This window comes from Catharus ustulatus, chromosome 1 (assembly GCF_009819885.2).
Source record: "Catharus ustulatus isolate bCatUst1 chromosome 1, bCatUst1.pri.v2, whole genome shotgun sequence".
NCBI lineage: Eukaryota > Metazoa > Chordata > Aves > Passeriformes > Turdidae > Catharus > Catharus ustulatus.
Genome location: NC_046221.1, coordinates 136,836,648 through 136,862,359, shown reverse-complemented (window position 1 = coordinate 136,862,359; position 25,712 = coordinate 136,836,648).

Below are 25,712 nucleotides of genomic sequence, written 5' to 3'. Positions count from 1 at the left end.
CCTGGAACATGTTGCCTTTGATGGGGTTTTCGTCCTGTAGGTGGTTTGGGCAGACAGGTCTCCACAGTCTCATAGAGAACTCTCAACAGAGAGTTCTGTGCAGGAGTCAAGGCTTATCCAAAACTTTGCAGACCCAAGATCTAAATTCAATTTCCAAGCAGTGAGTTAAGTACATGAACCTTTGTGTGTTCATGCTAATGTCATATTTGATGTATGTCCTACAAATGTAGAAGGGGTTAACAGGATTTTGTAATGCTAAAGCTGGCCAGCACTTCCTGCTTAACACCACTTTGCTCTTTCCTTTGCTACTGTGAAGCTTTACCTCTTTTTTCCCTCATCATTTTGTGTTCTCAGGTTGATTTATATTTGTGTTGCATCAAAACCTTCAGCAAAAATATCTGATCTGTTCCAAAGACTGGGTAGGAGAAAACACTTTGTTTTGTCCTTATTCCAGAACTGGAAACCCTTCTGCTGAAATGCCTTCTTGCCTTCATATTTTGGATAAGGACTTAAAATAGAGGTGGGAAAAAATAGAAGGAAAAGGCATGGCTTCTGCAACTAGCATGTTTTTCGCTGTTCCCCTTAGTTTCTGCACCAGTTTATAAATATTTGCAAAAAACAGGCAGTAGGAATATTCTTTCTTTTGAGCAGCTAAAATGACCCCTGATTTCTTCTACACTAAGCTTTAATGAGACTCAGAACTGTAAAGTGTTATCAGTTTGAGCAAGCTGCATTCCCTCAGAGCTTTTACCAGTGACCAGGCCCTGAATGCCCCACATCCCACAGAGTGACTAAATGCAGTCTGACCAGAGCTGTTTCAAGAGATTCTTTCTGCAATTCTTGATTCCAGTTGCTCTCTGCTGGGCAGGGCACAGTGCTGCAGTTGACAGCAAGGAACTGTCTCATCCATATCCTAAACCAGCCATCCCATCCACCTCCAGGAGGAAAAAGGAGCCATGTCACTCACTGCAGTAACACTATAGCCAAGGTGGTGTGGATAAAGAAACTGGTGCGATCAGGATTGCCATGCAGATAGGAAAGGAAGTGGAGGGGACTTAGGAAAGAAAGGAGATGATAGGAGAGAGGACCAAGACTAGGCAAACAAAGGCTTAAATGGTGACCTACTGAATGAGCAGGATGTGCAGGGATGAAAGGTAAAAAAAAAAAAATTCAAGATTGGAACCAGATACCACTACTAAACAGAAAGAAGGACTGAGATAGGTGAAAGGAGTGAGAGTGCTTTCCTCCAGATCCTGTAATGCACTCCATGATTCCTGGTCTTACCTTCTGCTTTTGGCAAATGCTCATTGTGGTTGGTTAGCCTTCATTGGAGACCAGGTGCCCACCAAAGCTGTTTTATCACTCCCCTCCTCAGCTGGACAGGGATGTGAAAATATGACAAAAGGCTCACAGGTTGAGATAAGGAGGAAGAAATCACTCACTAGCTGCTGCAACGGGCAAAACAGAATTGATTTGGAGAAATCAATTTAATTTACTGCTAATCAAATTCCAAATAGGATAATGAGAAATAAATCTTAACTTCCCACAGCCTCACTTCTCCTGGCCTCAACTTCACGCTCAGTTTTCTCTCCCTCCTCCCTTCCAGCAGTGCAGGGGGATAGGGAATGGGGGTTGCAGTCAGTTCATCACAGGTTGTCTATGCCTCTCCTGCCTCCTTAGAGACAGAGCTGCTCATACTCTGCTCTTTTATCAGCATGGGGTCTCTCCCACAGGAGACAGTCCTCCACAAACTGTTCCAATGTGAGTCCTTCCCAGGGCTGCAGTTCTTCACAACCTGCTTCAGAGTGGGTCCCTTCCATAGGGACAGTCCTTCAGGAACAGGCTGCTCCAGTGCTGGTCCCCTGCAGAGTCACCAGTCCTGTCAGCAAACCTGCTTCCCATGGGCTGCTCTCTCCATGGGGCCACAGATCCTGCTCCAATGTGGGCTTTCCATGCAGCCACAGTTTCCTTCAGGTATCCACCTGCTCTGGTGTGGGGTGCTCCAGAGGCTGCAGATGGGTCTCTGCTCTACTGTGACCTCCATGCTCTGCACAATGGGCTCCAGGGGAACTTCAGCTTTGGAACCTGGAACATCTCCTCCTCATCCTCTCTGTCAGTATTTCTCTCACATGCACTCACTTCTGTCCTCCAGCTGCTCCTCCACATTTCCAGACCCTTCCTTCTGCCTCCCCTTAGACACATTATCCCAGGGGTGTCACCATCATTCCTGATTGACTCAGCCTTGGCCAGCTGCGGGTCAGTCTTGGAGCTGGCTGGCATTGGCTCTGTCAGACATGGAAGAAGCTTTAAGCACCTTCTCACAGAAGCCACCCCTGCTGCTAATATCTTCTTACTCAAACCCAATATACCCATGGAGTCACTGGCAAAGCAATTGTTTCCTCTCAGCTCATGTCTGTAAGCTTTTAGAATCATTGACTTTGCTACTGATTTGTGAATCACTGGAAATTTGAAAGGATAATCCAGATTAAAAAGTTTGCAACATTCATTGTAGCATGACCTCCTAAAGGATACAGATACTGTTTTGCAAGCTGTGGATGTTCAGGATTAGCATTGCCTTGTGGACATTTAATGACCTTATACAAATGCATCACAGTGAAGTCTTGTGTGAACACCTATTTTATTTCTTTGCTTCATCCATCTAGGAGGATGGACAGCAACCTAGGAATGAATGGTGTTGTAGCTGATGTGAATGGAATTGATGTTTTCTACATATACAGAAATCTGGTATCATCTCATAGAGGTCATTCCACATTAGCCAATGTCTTGGTCACCACAGTAAATGAAAGACATTAAAGTATTAGACAGCATCCAAAGGAGGGCAGCAAAGATGATGAAGAGCCTTGAGGAAAAGGTGTATGAGGAGCAGCTTGAGGTCCCTTGGTCTGTTCAGCCTGGAGGAGACTGAGGGGAGACCTCATTGTAGTCTGCAATTCCCTCATGAGGGCAAGAGGAAGGGCAGGCACTGATCTCTTCTCTCTGGTGACCAGTGACAGGACCCAAGGGAACAGCCTGAAGTTGTGTCAGGAGAGGTTTAGGTTGGATGTCCAGAAAAGATTCTTTACCCAGAGGGTGGTTGGTCACTGGAACAAGCTCCCCAGATAAGTGGTCACAGCACCAAGCCTGACAGAGTTCAAAAAGTGTTTGGAAAGCACTCTCAGGCACATGGTGTGACTCTTGGGGACGGTGCTGTACAGGGCTAGGAGTTGGACTTGCTGATCTTGATGCTCACTTCCAACTCAGATTGTTCTGTGATTCTGTGACTTTTAATTGCTGTCTTTAGTATCTATGTTCCACCTCATAAGTGCAGTTAGGAACTCTTAATCAGATAGCAGTGATGGGAAGATTAATTAGTCAAATTCCATGCAACACTTGGCTGTATATGGGAGAAATCAGTAAACCTGAGGTTTAGAGAGAAGGCAGATCTGAACTCTTATCAGAGGTGCACAACAAAAGAGTAAGAGTAGACAGTTATTGACTGAAAAATGAGAAATACTGAAATCTGACCAGAAATAACAGCAAAAACAATCATCCCACACAGCAAAAAAAGATTTAACATTGAAAGAGCCCTCCCAGAAGTCTGTGGAAGCTCTAGCCTTAGCAGTTTTTGCCTGAAACAAAATCCCAAGTAACCTGATCTAATATTGAAGTTGGTCATTTTCTCAGTAGAAGATGAAACTAGAGGACCTCCTAAGTCTCCTTCCAATGTAAGTGATCTCCTGGACTGTATCAGGAATATGGAGAAAGTACAGATCTGCAAGGCATGTGACTGACTAATGGTCACCAACTATTGTCAGGGGCTCCTTGGGGTCTAAAACCTGTAATAGATGTAGAACAAAAGAATCTGCTCAGGAGCAGTGAGGTTTTAAAACCTGCTATGATGAAAGAGTTCAGGAATCCTGCTTTGTGGAGAAAAACTCAATATGACCAGGATGAAACCAGCAGCCTAAAAGAGTTGTGAGGTCTTTTACTAACTGTGTGTTGGCAGCTCCCAGAAGCCAGAGTTAACCAAGGAGCCTGGGGCATGCAGATGAACAGTAGAAGATTGCCTAAACCCGAGAGCCACTTGAAATTGTAGTGCCAGCTTTCATCGAGATGCTTTTAGCTATGACTCTACTCTTTGTCAATTGACAAAGCCATTGACAAACTATGTTGTTTTGCATAGCTGTACAATAAAGAAAAGCTTAACTCAAAAGCAACAGTATTCTGTGTATCTCCTCCCAAAGATGTTGCAAGGTTTAATGGTCTGAGAAGCTGTTGAAGATGCTGCTGAAGTGTTGCAAAAAAACCTCACCTTTGATTTGAAAGCTAAACAGCCCAGAAATTACCTTGATGGTCTCAGGAACCCACAGATAGTGTATGAGAAGGAAAGAACACACTGGAGATGAAAATATTGTTGAACCTGACACTCCTATGAATAAAACCTGTTTGGAAAATAATTTCTGCTTTCCCCCTACTTTGGCATCCAAGCAACTTCTGGAAAGAAGTTTCCAAGAAAAATCTTACTCACCAGCATTTACCTTGAGCATACATCGTCCAGAGGACATGAAATTTCCCTCAGGACATGGCTTATTTAGTTCTGCACTGAGATGTGACTGTAAAAGTTAACCTCAGACAAATTCTTTTCCTCTCCCTAGGAGAATTTCAGAGGTGTCACAGTGCTGAAAAGACAGAGGTATAGCAGCAGAGCAATATGAGCAAAGATTTGGCTCACCTTCAAGTTGATTTTTGTTTAGCTGGCTAGGCAATAAAAGCCAAGCCCCTGGCTGCAAAGGGCTGCCATAAGCCAAGTTCTCTCCACCAAGCTCTTCCCCCGCTCCTGCAGTGAAGCAGCTCTGGAATTTTGGAACACTGATTGCCTTTGGAGTGATACCCTGCCTACAGCACTGGAAGTTCTCTCCCCTGCTGCTTTCTCATCTCACCTTTGCCAAGGCCTATGGCCCTCAGCTGCTACAGCTGATGTAGGTGTTTCCTGGTGGCATAAATGCAAGCAAAACCCTTGTTAAAAAGCAATTAGGATTGCCTGATGCTGTGCTTTTGTCCAACTTTGGCCACAGCAGTGGTTCTAGCTTTGAACGCAAAACTGCTGCTGGGTAAGTGTAAGGGTGTGAGTGTCTCATTTCACCTGAGGATTTACCTGGGGCCGTGGTAGTGGGGAATTAAGGTGACTTGAGGCCATGTCCTGCTTTAACTCTGGTTTCCAGTTTCCCTCCTGCAGTTCCAGTCCTTGCAGACATCAGGCTTCTGGGGCAGGCACAGCTTGTTTTGAACTATGTGTTCCTGCAGGCTGGGTGCAGTTGCCTGGCTGGCTGCCCAGGTGTGCTGGGCTGGATTTGGGAGAGCTGAGGCATCATGCAGCAGAGAGGGACTGGTGCTGCTCCCTGCCTGCAGCTCTGCCCTGCAGCCCCGTTCCTGGAGCTGAAACACCGTGGTGAGGGCTCTCAAGCACCAGAACAGTCTGCCTGGGAAAGGGATGGAGTGGCACCTGGGGACGTGATTATTGCTGCACTTGGCAGTGCCAGAATAATAGCTGGAATTTATGATCTTGGAAGTCTTTCCAGCCTAAACAATTTTATGATTCTGTGGCTGTGGCCCTGCTGGTTCTCCTGCTCCACCCTTTGATGTCAGAGATGTCTCTGCTCCTGCTCTGACACAGAACATTTCAGATCAAACCTGTTGGCGCATCCACAATGCCGACACTGCAATAAGGTGTGAGAAGCCTGTCAGCAGCAGCTCGGCTGTGTTCGCTTTTCATTTCCTGGCTTTTTAGAGAGCTTCAGCCAAGGCAGACAGGCTGGTTCTTTCCTGAGAGGGTGACCTGAGGGTGGCAGCAGCCGCTCACGGTCCGTCGGTCCCGGTGCGCGGGCGGCGCAGCCGGGCTGCGAGACCTGGCCCGGGGAGCTCGAAAGGTGACACAGATCAGTCTGGGAGCTCAGGAAAGGGACCTGGTGTGAACCTGATCGCTCCTTCCAGCCAGCAGTAAAGCACAGTCACTCTGTTTCTGCGTGAGATCAGTGACATCTCGATCTGGCTCTGTCCCGAGTTATGACGGGGTCAGAGCTCCCGGTGAGGAATAGCCCAGCCATGCAGGTTGATAATTGATGGGAATGACCAGAGTTTTTAAATCACAGCTGCAGTCAACACCTGACCGTGGGCACCTGACAGCCGCAGGAAACAAGTGCAGACACTGTGGGTTACAGAAGCAAAGGAATTTAGGTACCCAAGTACTGCCCTAGTCCTGCTATAGGCACTGAAAATTCAGTCTTGAAACCACTTTGCAGCTGCAGGCTGAGCTGTGGGACGTTTGAGCACACTAAACACCTACTTCAGCCAATAAATTCCCTGAGGATAATCTCAGGTCAGTGTTTAGTTGCCAAAGACTTGGCACCATGATTAAAATGCCCTTGTGCCTTTCCTTTCTCCTCATGCTGTAGGCATTTGTGGACCCCAGCTGAGGCAGTCAGCTCTCCCCAGGCATTGCAGAGTATTCCTGTGTGCTCAGCCTGGGTCTGTGATTTCTGAACATCGGGAGAACACTGAAAAGCTTGATGCCATAATCCTGAGTTTCAGAGCATCTCTGTCTCTGCACATCTCCAAGGTTGGGTTACAAGCCAAGAGGAAAAAGTACAAATGACTGCACAGAACTGCTCTGTTCCTTTCATTTCCAGGGCCAGCACAAGTCAGTAGGATCTTGCACGTGATTTAAGCCTGAGCACTTCCATAAATTACAACGTCTTGTAATAATTTGAAGAGGTTGTTCCATCACATTATAACCTTCAAACCTTCCCTCAGTAGTGGTTAAGACCATGGAAGGTCCCAACTCTATCCATTACCAAATTTGGCTACTTTGCATCATTCTATCAGGACCCAGGATCTTGGAGTTACATTTGGGAGGGTCAGAGTCCCATGGGATGTAATTAATTCTTACTGCATTACAGTTAGGCAATAAAATCTTGAGACCACACACAAAATTTCTTTCAGGCCACACTTCTGCTGAAATACTTGGGTAAGAACTGAGCAGAAGAGGATCAATGCTTCAAGTTTGGCCTTTTGTTTTTTTGCTGAATCGTGGGTGTGCCCATAGTCAGTTCAAGCAAGCCTGGCATTCTCCAGCAGTTTTCTCCTGTTACCTGTGAGCCACTGCACCTTAGGAGTGCTCGGCTGCAAATAGAACAGAATTCAAGATACAAGTGGCTGACCTGCTGTGGAAGGTATCTGAAACTACTGAGTCTTGCTTGCTTAGTCTCTTCAGATATGACCACTTTATTCCACCTCCAGGTGCTCATCATGTGGCCAGTACCTGTCCCACCAAGACACATCTTCTATAGCATCCAAACCAAAACTGACTGGGTTGACTCCAGTGCGGTAGCATCTGAAATTTATAAGAACTGAGGAAGTACCACCTGAGAAAGGTCACAGGGAACAGTCTGCCTATCAAAGTGGGTGCTGTTTCCTTTTCATTTGGCAGTATGCTGGGCAGAAATCCCTTGTAGAGGTTGTTCATTATTAGCCAAAGCTGTGTGCTGCTCTCCTTTGCCAAACCCCTGAGAACCTGCTGAGCTGCCTAGAGCTGGGACTGATGAGAGCTTGTGTTTGAATGAGTACAGCTTTTAGATAGTCTCTGCCAATGGGGCTGATGCACAGACCAGTTTAATGAAAAGTTAAAAATTAATTACCCAGTGTCCAGCCCCTGGCTGCTACCAGCAGCTGTCAACAGCAGGTCCTGTTTTGGTGTGGGTGAGGACAGTTGTGCTCCCAGAGAGACAAGAGCTGTGTCTGGACTCACTACAGGCTTCTGCTGAGCCCTGCAGAACATCTGCAACAGGAACTCTTTGTTCTTTCTTCCAAGAAAATAGGTTAAGAAGTAAAAAATCAGGAGCTGGAAAGGAGAATGAGAAGTTTCAGTGAGAAGGTGTTCCTCTTAGACTGGAAATCATGCAGTCTCAGTGCCGAGCTCCTTTGATATTCTCCAGTTCCCTCTCTGGCTGTGGGAGCACCCCTGCTGCTTGTGGCAAGGAGCTGCACCCAGGTCAGGGTATGGAGACCCATGCCAGCCCTGGGCATGGCAGAGCAGGGCAGGGTGGGAAGGGTAATGCCTTACTTTTAATCAGATAATATTCCAAGTAATTTCTCCCCCCTCCTCCAGCTTCCCACATGATTTGTCAGGCCAGGAAATATATGGACCTTTGTCCTCAGGGATTCTGATTGAAGGAGCTCAGTATATGATTTGCAATGAACAACAGTTGTGCCTCTGAGTTGTGCTGATAAGGGGCTCTGAGCCTGCACTGCCTTGGAGCAAGGGCAGCAGTCCCTTGTCCCCCAGCCCAGCTCCTGAGGACTGTCCCAGTGCATCTGTGAGCTGGGGAGCTGTGTGGGGATGCTGCTGGTGTGACCCCAGCCCAGGTACAGTGGTTGCTGCTTTCTGATACCTCCCTGTGAAAACACAGCCCTGTATCTTCCCACTCTCACCTCGAGCTTTCCACATAGTGCTGCTGTGAGTGGCTGGACTTGGGAAAGAATACTTTCCTCAATTTTTTGGCTGACTATCCTCAATAAGGATCTCTCTGCCCTTTTTAGGAGGGGACACACACATTTGTAGTGCTGTAAATGTGTGTGAGAGGACACCTGCAGAGAATATCACATTATAACTACTGGCATGATGTGCTGCTCAGAGAAGACAAGTCTGATGAGGACTCATGCCAATCTCCTAAGTGGGTAATGCAGTGCTGCCTGGAGAGAGGAGTGCCAGAATTTCCCAGATCATGCCTCTCATCACCAGAGTTCAGTGACAATAAAATGCTATGTATTATGTTTAAATGAAAAACTTAAAAAAACCCCAGATTTCTAGAATTTAAAAATTATTTGCAAGTGTTAGAGCAGGAACATCAATTTATAACCACTGGCAATATGGGTGAGGACACCTGATGCACCCCTTTTTGCACTCTGGGCTCACAGAATTAATCTGCAGCTGTTAAAATTGTCCCAGTCTATCAGGTGCAATTTCATGCTCCAGTATGTGATGCCAGGCAGGAGCCTTAATCTTGGCTATTGTCTGTGTATATTCTTATTTCCTGGAGATGCATTGGTCATAAACATTCCCTGGGCTTTCTGGTAATACAACATGTTGAAAATTAACTAATTGCTGTTTAAATTTCTGTTCCTCATATTAATTAATTTCAGCAAAGAGCATGTAAACTGACCTCCTGTAAGTGGGGCAACACTGCAGGTGGATGTGCACTCCAATGTGGAACAGTTACTGGAGGTAAATCAACAGCAGTGGTGGCAGAGTCTCCTGGTTTGTCTCAAGTGTAAACATTGGAGACAGATATTTTTCTCCTCAGACTTCAGGATGGCTGAGACGCCTCTCTCTGCTAACTTTGCTTAACTGATATTTTCTAGTAAAAGTTATATTTTAAAAACTCAAGGTCAGAGACCTTCTGAAGTAGCACCTTAAAAACCTGTCGATGCCAAGTCAGGCAGAGGGATTTAATGTAACATTGCAGGAAGTGGTGGGATGTGACATTGCCCTCACTAGTGCATCTGAGAAGCTTCAGTGGTGGAAGCTGCAGTGGTGGTGGAATGTGGAGCCTGAAGACTTCTCTCACACAACTGGCATATGTCAGAGTGACAAAAATCCATGGAAGTGCGGAATTGCCCTGCATCCTGGACTGGCAGGTCTCCAGTTGTTTATCAGCACTTAATGCTGTACAAACTCACTGACACAAGTTCAGTGGTTTAGGTACCTTCCAAAGAGGCCAGTCATCTCTGGAATTCCTTGTCATTTGCTGTAGTGGACACAGAACTAAAGCCTGAGTGTGTGGCTTCATCAGCCTTTCCGGAGAATGGAAGAATTGCTAATTAACTACATATTTTAGTATTAGACCTTCTCTTCCTGCCTGCTATGACTGTCTGTTGGTCATGCTGTGTGTCCAGACACTGATGGCATCTCAGAAAGCATTGAGGTAGGTAAGGTTTCCTTTAAAGCCTTCTGAGCTCATGAGAGTGAGATAGTGCATTCCCATGTGGTTAAGTTATACACTCACAAGCTCTGGCTAGAAGTGTTAGCATAACAGCCTTGGGTTGCTAGGAGGTGCTGTGTGGGGATTAATTAATCAGGACGGTTGTGCCTTCTGTTTGCTGTCATTGCTGATATAGAAGAGAGGTTTTCAAAGCCAGAAGCTGTGATGGACTCTTGTCAGGCTTACAGATTTGCATATAGAAACACACATTAAGGCAGTTGTGGCAAAAGTTAGTCATTGCAAAAGGGAAAAATCTAAACTGTGAGGCCCTCAAGTGGCTCTGTCTGCTCCAGGCTGCTCCTCTGTCCACATTGTTATGGGCATCAGTAACACTGAAACAGCTGAGACTGCTGTACCAAAAGACTTTCCTGTGGTACCTGATGGGTTAAAAAGGCTGAGATTTAGCTCACAGATTTTTGGTGTGGTTTTGAACCAACATTTTAAACTTTCTTAGTGCATAAGTAAGAAAATTGGCTAAGTGAGTGCAATCACAGCAGCTTGTCTAGCACCTGTTGGGGGTGTCAGACAGGGAGAAGCTGGATCTGAAAATGAGCACATGAACTCTTCTGCTGCAGTATAGGGGAAGCACAGCTTTAACAGAGCAACCCACAAAATCACATTTAATGTCTGTCTGCACCCTGCTCTGTTGTCTTTGTCCCTCTCTCAGCTGTGACAAGAGGAACCTGCATGGAAGGTAAAACAACTTTTTGGTTAACAGTCAGTTCCTTTCACTGCTCTTCCATTGGGGAGCTCCTTATTCTGAAGGAATTCAGCTCTGCAGCTTCCTCTTCTCAGGAGCATGCCTGACCCCCTGGTTCATAGAGGAATTGCAGGTGACCAAGAGCAGCTGTATGCCAAAACTCACGCACTGGGCTGATAATCTTCATGGAAACCATCTAATATATAAAAGCAGGAATGTAGTGTAGTGGTCAAAATATTTGGTTTGGAAGGGAGGACTTGAGCTTCCTCTTTGGGGCCATTTCCTTGGGGGTACAGTGCAGCAGCAGCCCAGGGTGCACATGGCTCTGAGTCCCAGGGAAAGAGAGGAATACTGCTTTCCCTTTCCTGCATGAGTGCTGTGTCCACAAGGCTGCTATGGAAACCCTGTTGGAATTCATTTCAGGACAGAAATTACTACTGAGTAGGATGGGGTTTTTTTGTTTTTTTTTGCTAAATGGATATTGCTGAGTACTTCAGGTGTGTGCTAGGAGGGATCAGGCTGTCAAGACAGTGACCAGTCTGATTCTCAGCAGAAGAATTGTGATAATCTTGGCCTCTGGTGTACTGTCATTCTAGTGGGGTTTGGTAGCTTGTTTTGCCAGTGTCGGTCACCCCAGTTCCAACTCATATTGCATTTAAGAGCCCATACACACATTTTTCTCCTTGCACCATTGCTAGACATGAGGATGGATACAGTCACTGCCTTTTCTGTACTCTCAGTGCTAGATGTGACCCTAGCAACTTCCCTTCCTGTATGCTGCATGCTTCCCCAACAGCTTCAGTGCAGAACACTCTCTGCCTAAAGCTGAGAGGGGGTAAGGCCAAGCAGGTTTCGTTTTGCTCCCTCCAAGAGGTTTGAGCCCTGGCACTGCAGGATCATGTCCCAGCTGCTGCTCTCATTGCTCTGCAGCACTGGAGTAGCAGAGTGCTGCTCCTGTGGTAAGCTGCAGTGACACTCTATTTATAATGAACAGGGTTACTTAGTGGAATACTCAGAGACAGCAGTCACAGACCTGCAGAGCAGGCACTGCAGCTGTGGTAAATTAGGCTGTGGACTCACGTGTGCACTTCCAGGAAAAGAAGATTATGCTGATGCCAGAGTGGCACATTTCCCTACAGGTGCTGGCACCTCTTTCTGGGCACTGTGGCTTCTAGCAAAAGGTTTGCATAAAAGAATTGTTACTGTACAAGCTTCTACTTCATACCTGTGGTTACCTGCACCTAGTGGGCTTGTTTCTGTGTGCCCACCTGTGTTAACACACATCAGCTGCCATGCCAGGGTCATGGCTAAGCTGAGGGTTGTGGAGCTCTGGTCAGTGCTGCTGCTGAGGTCTGTTAGCCAATGCTGATGGTGGCTTTTAATGCAGACAATTCCAAACTGTTTTTTACTTTGTACCCCCTCGGTGAGTGGTGGTAGCCCTGATTCTGCAAGTTGTTTAGGTTCCTGTTACTGAAATCTGCAGGGACATAGTGTCTAAATTTAAATTTTCAGAAGGTGGGGCTGTTCTGCTTGCTGCAATTCAGATACATAGAAGGATCCCTATAAATATTTCATGGCCTCAGGGACAAACTGTAATGTGGCTGCAAAACTAGGCACACATACATCTCCACAAGAAAAATCACATTGCAGCAGCAATGGAGAAACTGTGCTCCTAACCTGTCAGTACTTACAGCTGACAGATGCAGAAAGACAAAATATACTTAATGTTTTAGAAACAGGCTTTGCATCAATATAGGTTTTCAGTTTCCAACATGTTTTTAAATGAAGCAGAAATTACATGCCTATCTGCCCTCAGATTTTCCTCGTTAGCATTAATCAAGCACACTTGACTCACAGATGAATTTGATTAGGATCATGTATACTCTTAGGAACTAAAAATAATGAATCATGACTAGAGTGTACGTGCTGTTACAGCCAACATTGTTGCTTGGTGTCTGCTGCAGCAGTGAACTACTAGAAAGCTCCTAGAACTGGGTTCCAAACCACTGGCAACAGGAGGTGGTAAATGGCACACATGAAATAAGGCAAGACCACACAAAATGGAAAGCTATAAAGTGCACAGCTATTTAAATGTCTATATAATTGGTTGAAATTCTTTATTTTCTGACATAGAAAAAGCTAGAATGGAAACTTGACTGTGTCTACATGAATACACAAATAGTTTTGCATCTCTTCCAGCCTCTGGCCCACAGTTGTAGCTTTTAGATCTGTGAGCTCACTTACATGTCTCATTTTATAATGCCAACAGATTCTTCTGCTTTTCTTTTTGCACTGTGGAAAATAGATACCTTCCAAAGAAATCCTCAAAACTCCAAAAACCCCCACGTACAGAAGTATAGCTCTGTGTGTAAATCTCATTTTACACATTCACTGCTGCACATGTAAATTCATGCAAAGCCCATGTTCAAGCACTGGCTCAGAAGCAGCCATGGGATGCAACTTTCCACTGCCTGTAAAAATGTTTGTTGATAAAAGGACAAACACAGAAAACTGTTTCTGTTGTGACATTTTATTGATATTCCACATAATTTATTCTGACCTTCTGTCATCCTCCTTTTTTTTTCTTCTTTTATAGTTAGTTTTATAGTGCAGTAATTCTTTTTATACTCATCTCACTAGTGAGGTCCATGAGGACTGTCTGTGTGATAAAATAATATGTAATATCTGCTATCTCTATTATCATGACAACTGCCTGGGCCTTTGACAGTTCTGCAATCTACTTAATCATTTACCTAAGTGCCAGAAAATGCCTGTAAGAGGAAAAGTAGACACATGAAAAGGGAATAATACATAAAGAAACATCTGCATTGAGATCATTTGTCATTTTTGGAAAGGCTTTGGAGAATGATGCATGCATTTAGTATAGCGTCATGCTTATGACACTATGGGTCTTTTATTCTACTTGCAGGCCTTATCTGGCAACTATTGAGCTATTATCACGTCTGGAAGATCCCTGCTGTGTGTTCTGGCTGCAGGGCCCTCCCTGCCCCTTGCACTGGCTGAGGAAGGACTGCCCTCCATACTATTCCATGCTCAGCAATGCTCAGTTTGCAGCAGGTGCCTTTTTCATTAGCTGTTTGCTTTTTTTCTTCTGCCATCTCCTGTTTGCCAAGCAAGCCCCTGGGGCTCCCTATGCTGTCACTGCTTTCAGTCTCCGTCACACTGCTGCAGACCTGGCTGCAGGGTGACTTCTCCCCAAGTCCCCTTTGTCACAAGGGCATCCTGTGCCTTCAGGTCCTGCAAAACATGTTTCAAGAATTGGCTTTTCAGGAGCAAGAACTGCCTATGCCAATATATGCCATTACCAGAGAAGGCAATTGGGCTGCTGAGGAGCAAAGGATGCTCAGGCAGCAAACATTGGTTAAAGAATTCCCATTAATTCAGATCCATGCCACGGAGTTGCAGTTACCTTGAAATCTCTTTGTGATGACAGCAACAGAAAAACTCCCTCAGTCCCACTGCTTGCTGGTTTATGGAACACTGGAATGGCCTTGGAGTTAGGTCACTGGCAATTATCAAGATATTAGGAGAATATAAAAAGAAAGGAAAGTTTGAAAAACATAAACATATTTCATGCAGGGTTTTTATGGACATTTTCAAGGGTAGATGTGCCAAAATGTTTCCACTGGAAACTTTATATGAAATTATTGATGTAAAGGATTTCTGCAATCCGGCGTCTCTCTCCCCTCTCCTGAGAGCTGCTGTAGCTCGTGACAACTCTGTTCTGTGTACTGGGAGCATCAGCAGCTGGAATTTATCATCTGTTAGTCTCAGTCTTTGTGTAGCTCATTTCAGAGACTCCACTGGTAATGACAGCTCTTGCTCTTTTACCTTCAGGACAGCTTGGAATTCATCTCTTAGGGCCAGAAATCACTCCAGCATCAAGTTTATAGCAAGAAGAAAAATAACCATTTAGTACAGTATCAGACCAATTTTTGACATTCCTTAAATTCCTTCAAAGGACAGTCAGAGGGACAGATGTGTCATTGAAGCTCTGGGCTCTCTTTCACCCCTGCATTGTAATTGTGTGATCCTTTTTCTTAAAACCTTCCCTTTGCTTTTTCACACTTCCTTGCCTGTCCAAAGATTTTACCCAAGAGTTTTCTGATGCTTTATGGACTAATAGCTACCTTCAAAGTGCAAGTTAAAGCTGGTTTTCTGTTTTGGTGGCCATGCAGTGGAAGGTAGGTTTCTCTGAGAGGGGGAGTTTGGGGGTCAGTAAGTTCAGGAAACACATCTGCCAGGGCTTCTCATAAGGTGGATTGTGGGACATTTATTTTGATTGCACCTTTACTGTAATGTCAAGATCTACTGAGCAGAGGGTTTTCCTGGTGGCTGTTTGCCTTCCCAAGAAGGTGGGAAGAATATATCTTCTCTTCTTGCTTGGCTCACAAGAACTATTTCCATGCAAAGACACAACCTGAATTCATGCACAGTAACCAGAGGGGCTGCTGTGATGGTGTCTGTCCTATTCTGCCAGCACGTGCTGTATGTCAGAGTTCTTAGAATAAACAGGGTTTATTCAAAAGAGATTAAAGCTGTCAGCTACAGCCAGTGACAGCCAACAAGGTGTCCTTTCCTTCCCCACATTTCACTGGTCATTGTGCTCACTCTGCCTCCCTTTGGCTCTCTCCTCCTGAGGAGCACAGCACCCTGAGGTCCTCCTGCCCCAGGTGTTCTACACCCAGGCAGCCTGGTGGCTCACCAGCATGGAATCTCCTTCCAGGTGGGAGAGGATGCACATCCATGCCTTGTCCTCAGGAAGTTTCCAGCCTAGGCTGCCTGTGGGAGAGCAGCGAGGTGGCACTGCCAGCAGGGACCCTGCTGCCATGGGGATCCCCCCTTGCCAAGCAGTTCTTTCCAGCCCTTTTTTCTCCTGATGCCAAGGATGTCTGCTTAAGGAGCCAATGAATCTGCCACAGGAATCTCTCATATTGGGATCACATGTGCTATTAATAAAAATTGCCTTCAACTTCTAAATCGAGGCACTTAAAACCCACAATGAATGCATTCTGCAGCAATGAAAAAAAACCCAACTTTTTTGTTGAAATTTAAATAGACTCCTGAACTTTTGTATCATGCATGCTATTTTAAAACTGTAAATCTATTCCATTTTTTCCATTGTGGTTGTTTTTATGTTTCATTGTGCTCTTACATAGGAAAGTCTTTGGTCTTTTAATAGAAAAGATTTTATGTTTCCAGACACAGGTTTTTGTGCCTAGCTCAAAATGCTTGGTAAGAAACTAGTTTTTTGACACTCCTTTTTCTATGGTACAAGATTTAAGAAAGGAATTAAAGAAAATATTAAAGTGCAAGGGCATCAAGAAATTATTGTTAACTTCTGGAAACTTAGATTAAGATGTTCTAAACATTACTTTAAAATAAAAAAAAGGAAAAATCTAAATAGTGGCAAGTTGTTCTTTTTTGTGATTTCTGTTTCTGACAAATCCAATCATGATCCAATCCTCACTGTCTGAGGCCAAATGTATTATTACAAACATGGAAACTGGATGATAAATTCTATAGGTATTGTAAAGGTGTCCTAAAGGCCCCAAAGCTGTTTAGAATTCTGCTAGGAAATGTACTCAATTCTGCTGCCCCACCAAAAAATCTCTTATGCATTGCAATGAAGGAGAATTTATCTACAGTTTTCATTCTTCCATATCTTTTTGTCTGCTGTCCTTTGTGCCTAAAAGATCCTTAAAAGATCACAGAGCTATTTCATTCTCTGCTAGTTTACATAAAAGTAATTGACTTTTCTGCATATATTTGATGCCTGTTGTGATGTTGATTTGCTCTGGCCATTGCCTTTCCTGTTGACCAGTGCTCTCTCTTTGTTTCCTTCTGTTTCCCATCCCTATTTGAATAATGAGGTTGACAGTTGTCTGGGACAATGGTTATATTTTTGATATATGTTTGTATAGTGCTTGGCACAATGCAGCTTGGTCTCTGACTGTGTATGTCAACCAATAATGATGTTGTTTCCAATTGTTTCAGTCTCTTGCTTTGCAACTATTTCAGAAGTCCTCTTTTAAACAGTTAGAAGCAAATTATTATTTAAACAATATTTTCCACATCAGTTATGATTTCTTTAAATAATTTAAGTGCTTTTTCCAATACTCCTCACAAGCCCTGTGTTATGCCTGTGTCATTTTACTGATTTAAAGCCAAAGACCTAATGATACAGAGATCTGCTCCAGATGTCTGGATAGAACTGCACAGTGCAACCACTGAAAACCAAATGCTGCTCTGGAGGGAGTGCCTTGCTAATGAGAGGCAGCACAAGGAGTACAACAGGTGCCTTATAAAATCTGGCATATGCCCTCAGTGTCTGCAATGATTAATCTTCTACTTCCCTTGGAGTATTTACCTGTCTCAAAATACTTAAGGGATGCCCTTTTTAAGCACAGGAAGTGACACAAGCAGCAGAGATGTCAGATCACTGTCACTGACAAGCATCCCCGAGTAGGGAAATCCACGATGCGCCGGCTCGTCACTGTGTGTGAGCTCTGATGTTATTGTCAAGTTAATCTCTTGCTATTTCCTACATGGAAATCAGGATCTACTTCTGTGCTAAGCCAGTCTCTAATCCTTGTTCCCAGCTAAACATAAAAACAATCTATTTATATATTGGGCTATCCCCAATTAAACCAAAAAATAGTATAACCTAGTTCAGCTGTTGGGTAACACCAAGTATTAGCAGCGGTTATTTATATCGTTAAGATGTTTCAGACTTGCTGCATTAACTAAAAGCTCGGACTGAGCTTTTTATGTTTGCTGTCACTTACAGCCACATTGGCTTGAATATGCAACGATGTGAGGATGACCCCCAAATTTTCTGGGCTGGCCTGGCTCAGCTGTGACCTCCTGCATGCTCCCTGTCGGGCAGTACTTGGCGTGCCTGAGCCCTGCAGGAGGCAGCTCCTGTGGCAGCTGGGAGTGTTTCCATGAAGTTTTGAATTTGGCAGCTCCTTCCCTCCACTGGAGCTGGCGAGGTGACAGCAAGCAGGAGGGTCTGTTCAACCTGCTCAGGAATTTCTCCATGTATGTTGGTGTTTGACAAATCACTTTTCCCTCAAATGCATATAGGAGAGTTTGTGTATTTAAGCAGGTGGGTTTTGGGAACTTGCTGCTCCATTTGCAGGAAAGTATACACTCCACAAGTGCATCATGGAAAGGCAATAACTAAAGTAGTGACGCAGACTTTAAATAAATAAAAAGGTTACTACCAGGTGATTTGTACAGCTCTAACATAATTAGTAATTAATATTAGAGACAGTACATTGCATTTGACTCTGCAAGGCACTATGTCTTACTTTCTCAAGTCTGAGGTTGGGTTTGTGCTTTCTTTTGCATTGTTACAGAATGCACAGAGCTGGTGTGGTGTGGCTGTCAGTCTTCACACATGACTATGACCATCACTGTCACTTTATTTAACTTTTTTGTTGTTTTTTTTTTTAAATGATATGTGATTGCTACGTCCATTACCTCTAGACCAAGTCAGGACCAGGATAAGGCAGCTCCCTTACTACTGTGTGCTGAACTGGTGAAAGTGGAGAGGTGTCTTCAGCAGGGACCAGTGGTACATGCAGCTGCCACTGAGAAAACACTGGTTTGGTCTGGAGGTGAAATTAGAGTGGTAAGGCCAACAGCAGAGTGTTGCTGAGTACATTCAAGTTCTGGAGCAGCACATTAAAATGCTCACTTCTCACATGTTGTCTGTTAAGAACCTGGCCTTTCATTCCATTAATTTTTATTGCACTTTTCTAGAATTCAGGAATTTTTCTCCTCACTGAGCAAAATGTTTTCCAGTGCTCTTCAGAGATGGGAAAAAAAAATCCAGACACCAGTGTCATGCGAGCCAGGCATGTCCTTCACAGAAAGCTGCACTTTGTGTCTGAGACCCCCAAAACTTGACTGCTTCCTGGGTGAGGGAGAAGTAACCTCACCTTGTCTCAACTCTCGTCACTGATAAAATGCTGTTGATGAAGGCTATCCTCATCTCCACATCGCCATCCCCACTTTATCTCAGTTCCACAGACTTTCAACCTCAAGTTGATCAAATAAGCAGGTTCCCTTTTCTGTTGAATTTGAACAAGCCCACACATTTGCTGTGCAGCCCTGATGTGAACAGAGCAGCTGATGATCTCTTCAGGCAGAGCTGCCAGTGCAAGGGCACCCATGAGGAAACTTCTGGTTTATCAGGAAGCTGAAGAAATACCTCCCCTGCCTGTATGCTGGGTGAAAAAGGACTCTTATGTTAGTGATGGCTGAGGAGCACTTTGGAAAGCTGAAGGGGTGCAGCACTTAGGTCTCTCCGAGTTCCTCTGGGCTCAGAAGGCTCCTTTGTATGGTCACATGAGTGTGAGCAATGAGAGACTGAGACTCTGGGAACTGGGAGCCTCCAGAGAGAGCACTTTCCTGGGATTCTGGCAATGCAAAAAGTGTGAATTACTCTCTGCAAATTAGGGACGTTTCTTGAACCTTCATGGTCTCAAGGAGTCTATTCTATGAGTAGGATCTGTCTCTTGACCGCTTTCATTTTTTTTTTTCTTTTCTTTTTTTTTTTTTTTTTTTTTTTCCATTCAGATAGAAGATTAACAACTGTTGTGGTTTAGGGCAAATTTGGGAGGAAACCTCTGAAGGGGTCCCTCAAGCAACCCTTCCGCCCACCTGTTCAGGAGATAAACCTCCTTTGAGAAAAGTGGAAAAAACTGTTTATTTAAAAAGCAAAGTATTCACAAACATGAGAAAATGAATAGTATTCAACAATGGAATCCCTTGTTGTTCTGAAGAGATGTTAAGTTCAGAGAGAGTCCTTTTGTGGTAGAGAGTCCTTCTTGTGGGTGTGTGCTTGGCTCTGTCTCAGTCTCTCTGGGGCTCGGGTCCAGTGTCCTGGCCTCAGTGCAGTTTGGGGCCCCCTGGATGATAGTCCTGGTGTTCCTGGATGGAACAATGGCTGAACAGTTCCTTCTGGCCTCAGCTAGCGAGAGAAAAACCAGTGAAAACAGCAAGGGAAAACTCCCTGTCTGTGTGCAGACTCTGAGAGCTGCTTATCTTTATGTTTTGAATACCGCCGTGAAAAAAATTCCACTGCTTTTCCTTCTCCCCTCTTCGCTCTCAGATCTAGTTTTGAATGTGCCGAATTTATTTCTGGGCTAAACAGATGAATGGGGATACAATTCAGCATCATAAAGTCACCCCAGGACAACAAGTTAACAAGCTACATGCAATGTGATCAGAAAATAATCCAGTGGCAATGTTGGAGGCTTCCAACAAGGCAAGCAAAGACAGCAGAGAGAGTCCAGGGTAGCGAAGGCAGTAGATACTGTGAGATAGTTCTGTTCTCCGTGAGAAGTGGGAGCACCCAGCACAGGTGTTGTGCAGTATGGTTGAACCAGAAATGTGCAGGTATGTGGGGCACAGAGTCTTCATCCCCTGTGGAACATGTGGACTTTTACTGCTGTTTTGCCTTCCCATAATTTGGACATGTTTTTAAATCTCATTTATGCTTGACTCTGACCAAATTTAAGGGTGGCCTCTGATGTATACCAGTGTGAGAGAAGAGAGGTAATTCATAGGAGTGGATATTTGAAGGTGTTCAGGTATGCTGTCAGAGCTTTTCCATGTTATCCTCTAACAAAAGAACATTTTGTCTCCAAGGGTGCTTCTCATTTTAGCTTCATCTTTTCCTAAGCTGTGAGTGAGGGAGAGCACAGGAGGCAATCCAGAGCCAGACCCTACCTTAGCTGCTCTACTCTCCTTGCTGAAGGAGCCCATTTCCCTCCACTGACTCACTGGGATGAAGCTGCTCTTCTGCATACCCTGCTAATGAGGCCAAGAGCTACTGGAGGCAGCGTTACACTGGCCAGCAGTGATGTAATTGTCAGCAGCAGTCTTGGGTCAGAAGTCAACCAGGAGTGGGCTTGTAACTAGGAGATCAAAATATTTTCTCTGCCTATTGCAAAGGCACGTGTCTGTATTGTTCCTCCTTGCTTCTCTCTTTGTTCACTCTGATATGTTTTATCATCCCAGTTCATATTTGTGGGTCTTACTTTACCCAGCATGACAGAATTGTTTAAAATCTGTCAGACCAGGGCTGCAGAGTGCAGTGGGTGGGACAGTGGGGCTGTGTGGCCGCCTCACTTGCTCAGCTCCAACTGTGAGCTTGTAGAACTGAGATTTGTAGAGCATCAACAATCAGATCCAGTTTATAAGTCACACTAGAAATACATTCCTTGAGCTTGTGACTTTGAATTAGCTATTTTGCTTTTAGTTTCCAAAACTGCCAGCCTGATGGTTGGTTAAATTTCCAGTAACACAGAGGATTTGTGAAAAACAGGGCTTTGGCTACTTCCACAGGCTCAAGGCATCAAATCTTTTTCCTACCAGTTTCTCTAATTTTGTACTTCACAGGAACAATGCATGTCAGGTAACCAGTTCAGAGCAGCTCACCTGAGAAATGTGACACACAAGTGACATGTTTTCTTTTCTAGCATGTAGCATGCTCAGTGAGATAATGAGAACAAGACCTTTATTAATGGGAAATTTTAGTGTACAAAATTTTCACAAAGTATTAAATATGTTAATTGCCATGAAGGAGGAAAAACATGTCAGAGACCTTGCAGAGTCCACTGCTAAAAAGGATGGTGCTGTTGCAGCATTATCACAGAGAGGTACATTTTGCAGAAACGTGATTTGTACTGGAGCACAATGCAGTGAAATTATTGGAAGTTCTTCCAATCATCAAAATGGTTTATTAGAGTTATTAATGATGGCCTTTCTTTCTATGCCTAGCTCCTCTGCCTGCTTTCAAAATAGACAGATTTGATTATAACAATAGAGAGCAAGCAAAAGATAAACTAGTGGCTGTTGGAGGCCACTCAGCAGCTTGAGCATCATCATAAGTGTGTGCACGTGTGTGTCCCAGCTAGAGGGCTCAAGAAGATCCTGCTGCGGCTGTGGCACCCCTTTCTGGCTCCTACAGAATGCAAGAGCCTTCATTGCCAAGGAACTGGCTTCACAGCATGAGATTGAAGCTGACAGCATTGCAACTGCTGCTGTTTTATTGAGTATGTTCCCTGAAAACCATGCTGGCTGTGACCTCCCTTTTGCAGAAGGCTGGCCTGATGCAGCAGGACATGTCTGTAGTGATGCTCTGACAGCATGCACTGGCTTGCAGAAGCAGGGCAAGAAAACTCCACAAGCCATGTGGCCATATGTCTGAGACTGTGAAAAAACAGCAGTTGGTGCTTGGTCACTGTGGATGGCAGCAGAAGTAATTCCTCCCCAAAAGTGTCTCAGCAGCTACTGGGAAAAGACACCTGTTGCCATCTGTGGTGAACATGGCACATGTATGGATTTCTCTTGTTTTATAGCCAAGTTGCTTGTGTATTTATGCCTCCTCTGTACTAGAGGGGAAAGTTCTAACCATGTGCAATAATTAAATCTTAAACCTTATCTTACTTATTGTCCACCTGAAAAGGACATCAGTAAACATCATCACAGAAATCAGCCTTTAGGCCATTAGGGATTTCTTCATTTTTCACTTGATTGCCAGTACAGCTTTCAGACAGTGCAGTTTAAAACCAGCATTAGTGCAGAGAGGCTCATCTCCCCATCCCTCTGTCACTGGGGAAGAGGCATCTCCATGATTCATGCAACCTGTGTTAGATGAATCACCTGGAGCTACTTGGTCAACCCTGTCTGTGTCACTCTGGGAAACAAGGCAAGCAATTTAAATGAGGGGAGATGAATCCTGCCTGCAGGGGTTGGGGATTAGCTGACCTGCCATCAACACAGCAGAGGTGAAGAGCTGGATCTTCAAAAAGAAAATAAACAACATATCTTCAGTTGTATGTTCATTATCACATCTTACAATTTGGAAAGTGGAAAGTACATGATGAATGACATAAGGGTAAAACCATGTAAATAAAGAGATGCTGTTGTTCAATTAAATAGACATTATTTACTCCTGACTGTGTAGAGCATCCTGCTCAAAGGCATTTTGTATGGCTCCAATCTGCTTAAAGCCTGACACTGGAGAGTGTGTGTTTTGCTGATAAACATGAGCCCAGGAGCCAGAAAATCCAAACAAGGCGGTGAATCACCGAGCGATCACATGAAGCATCACTTTACTAGGTGCTGGTGTGGCAAGCAGGCAGCTGAGTGCTGAACCAGGGACATGGGGTGGACGGTTCTGTAAACGGGGAGAGACAGAGCTCCCTCCAAGCAGACCATATTTAGCTGTGGTTTTGTTGCTGCTGGTTGACTGCACAGTAAAGAGAGCTGGGGAAGGATCTGACACCCAGATACCACACTCCAGCTGTGACCTGATGTTTTGGAGGAAGAGCTGGTTTAGCCACTGCCATTGTGTGACATGTTTTTTGGAATGTCACTTTTCTCCTGGTGCAAATGTGAGCAAAAGATCTGGTGTGACCTGGACTGAACCAGCCCAAGCACTCAGCTCTGCCTGAATCACGTGCCACCACCTTTCCTCAATCCCTCAAGTGGGTCCTGCAGACATCCACAACCCTGCCCACCCTCCCAGGGCTCCTCCACCCTGCCTCGGACCCCATGTCAGCCTGGACTCAGAAATGGGACACCTCCACTCAGACAATGAGTCCAAAACATTTTTTAATGATGCTAAACAGAAGATGTTTTGCAAGTCAAGGTGGGTCAGAGAGCTCAGTGGTGCCCTCTTGCCATCCCAGGCTGGCTTGTTGTGTAGATAAATGCAATCAGGACCTGAAAGTCAAGATCTGACCACCACATGGAATGTCTTTAAAGTAGATTTTCTTCTATTAGCAGGTTTTTGAGAACTTCCTTTGTATTTCTGTGTGAGTATGCCTGAGTATTTATAATTATCATTGGCTGCACTCAGTGAAAGAGTCTTGGACACCACAGTGAAGGAGAAATTACATTTGGAGCAAAATACATTTTTCTGGATATCCCTTCAACAGTTCTGAAGATCAGAACAAGATCATTGTTCTGCTGAAGTTTCTAACCTATGGTGTGTGATGCAGCAGTTCCCTGTTGGTAAATTACCATCTTCACTTAGTGGTATAAAATCAAAGTATAAAATTCTGTGAATCCTGTAGCTGCAAAGGAGACAGTGGATCCTGAACCTGATTTCACTGAGGACTGTGAAATACTACAAAGATCTCAGCTACAAAAAGTCTTCTGTGCTGGTGCCATTCATCTAAAAGTTTTTTTAGCTCAGTATTTGAAGAACATTTATAGCTAGCTCACATCCTACTATTATTAGTATAGTATGATTTTTTTAAATTTGCATTGAAAAACACATTTATTTATGTCATATATGACTTAATCCCATTCCCTGGACAATTATCAGCAGAATTCATTAACGTCATTGAGTGCAAGAGTGGGAAATAGGCAGTCCTTTTGCTAAGTAACTCTTACTGAAACAATCCAGTTTTGCCATTTACTCTTTATCATTGCTCTTTTTTCCCTCAAAGCTGACAGTTGTTTTAATTTATTTTCAGTTAACTAGACTAAAAAGTAACTTGTATTTTATTACGAACTGAACTGCATTGCTTCCCCTGGCCCCTAATTTCTCATTTTCTGCTGAGTCTTCCACTGTGCTGGCTTAGTGCATTAGTGGGGAAAATACCTTTGGACGTGTGTTACAGTCAACAAAGCTCTGCAGTGCCCAGATATAGAACACATATTCCTTTTGGAACATCCAAAATCCAGATTATCTGCAAGTAATAGACTAATAAGGGGTTCTCCAATGAGTCAGCTGATTAAAGGCAATCCTATTCCCTGAGAGCTTTAATGCTGGCTTTTACAGCTAACCTGTGCACAAGGATTGCAGATCAGTGCTTCTTCCCTATCCTTGTGCTCACCACCAAAGAATCATGTTCTGCTTTTTGTGCTCAAAGAATTGTAAAAATGCTGCTGTGATGGGGAAGAAAAGAAGTTGGTGCAGCAAATTCAGTACACCCTTCAAGCAACTCGAGGAACAGGGTCTACTAAATCTACTCCACTGAAAAGAGCAATGGCTATTTTTTAGATTGGATGGTGGCACTTTCAGGTGCTTCTGACTGCTTCCCTTAAAATAAATAAGTGTTTTATTATTCCTTATTTTCTCAGTGTCTTTCTCTGCCCTGTCTCCATCTTAAGACCCTCAGGCACATAATCCTTCATTTCCCTACCTCATCCATCCCAGCTCAGAGTGTTTGATCCCTTGTACGTTTTCAGTCAGTATGAAACTTCACACTGAGCCATGATGTGAATTGGGATAGGCAAAGGCATAAATTGGTGTAAAAAATGCAGTGGTCCCATTACTGTGGGCCCAGTGCTGCTTCATCCCACATCTATTTTTGCCTTTTGTTCTACATTTGCTCACCAAGCTGCCTGTGGCTGCCTGTGCAGTAGGAATGAATGGTGACAATGGAGCAGCTTCCCTAGGGCATGCAGCGACTGTGGGCACTCCCAGTGTGTCCAGCACTACCCAGCCCAGCACCCAAATTAATTCTGTCCATAGCTGCTGTTGTTGGTAGGGCTGAGAATAGCCAGGGGCCTGCCAGCACTTCCAGATGTGAGAGGCAGAGCAAAATGTGAAATGCCACAATGGTCTGGAGGAGAGTAAAGCAGGCAGATCTCATTCATTGCCTGGGCAGACAACTCACTATTGGGAACAAAGTCTACTAAGTCAGGCCTTCTGAGGGGAAGAGGAAGGTGAACTGCCCTGCTGGTTGTATAGGGAGAAAGTGTACTTTCAAACATCCTGCATTCAGTTTTCATTGAAAGAAACCTGAATTTTGTTTCTCCTGCTTTTAAATTTTTTTTTTCCTCTCTTGAATTTCCCTCCCACTCCAAGATGATTTATGTCCTCTCCATGGATAACCTTTACACCAGAAGGTTTGATGAACTACTTTTGCCATCATATACATTAATTCAAACTGGCAAATTAAGTGTCAGCTAAAAAA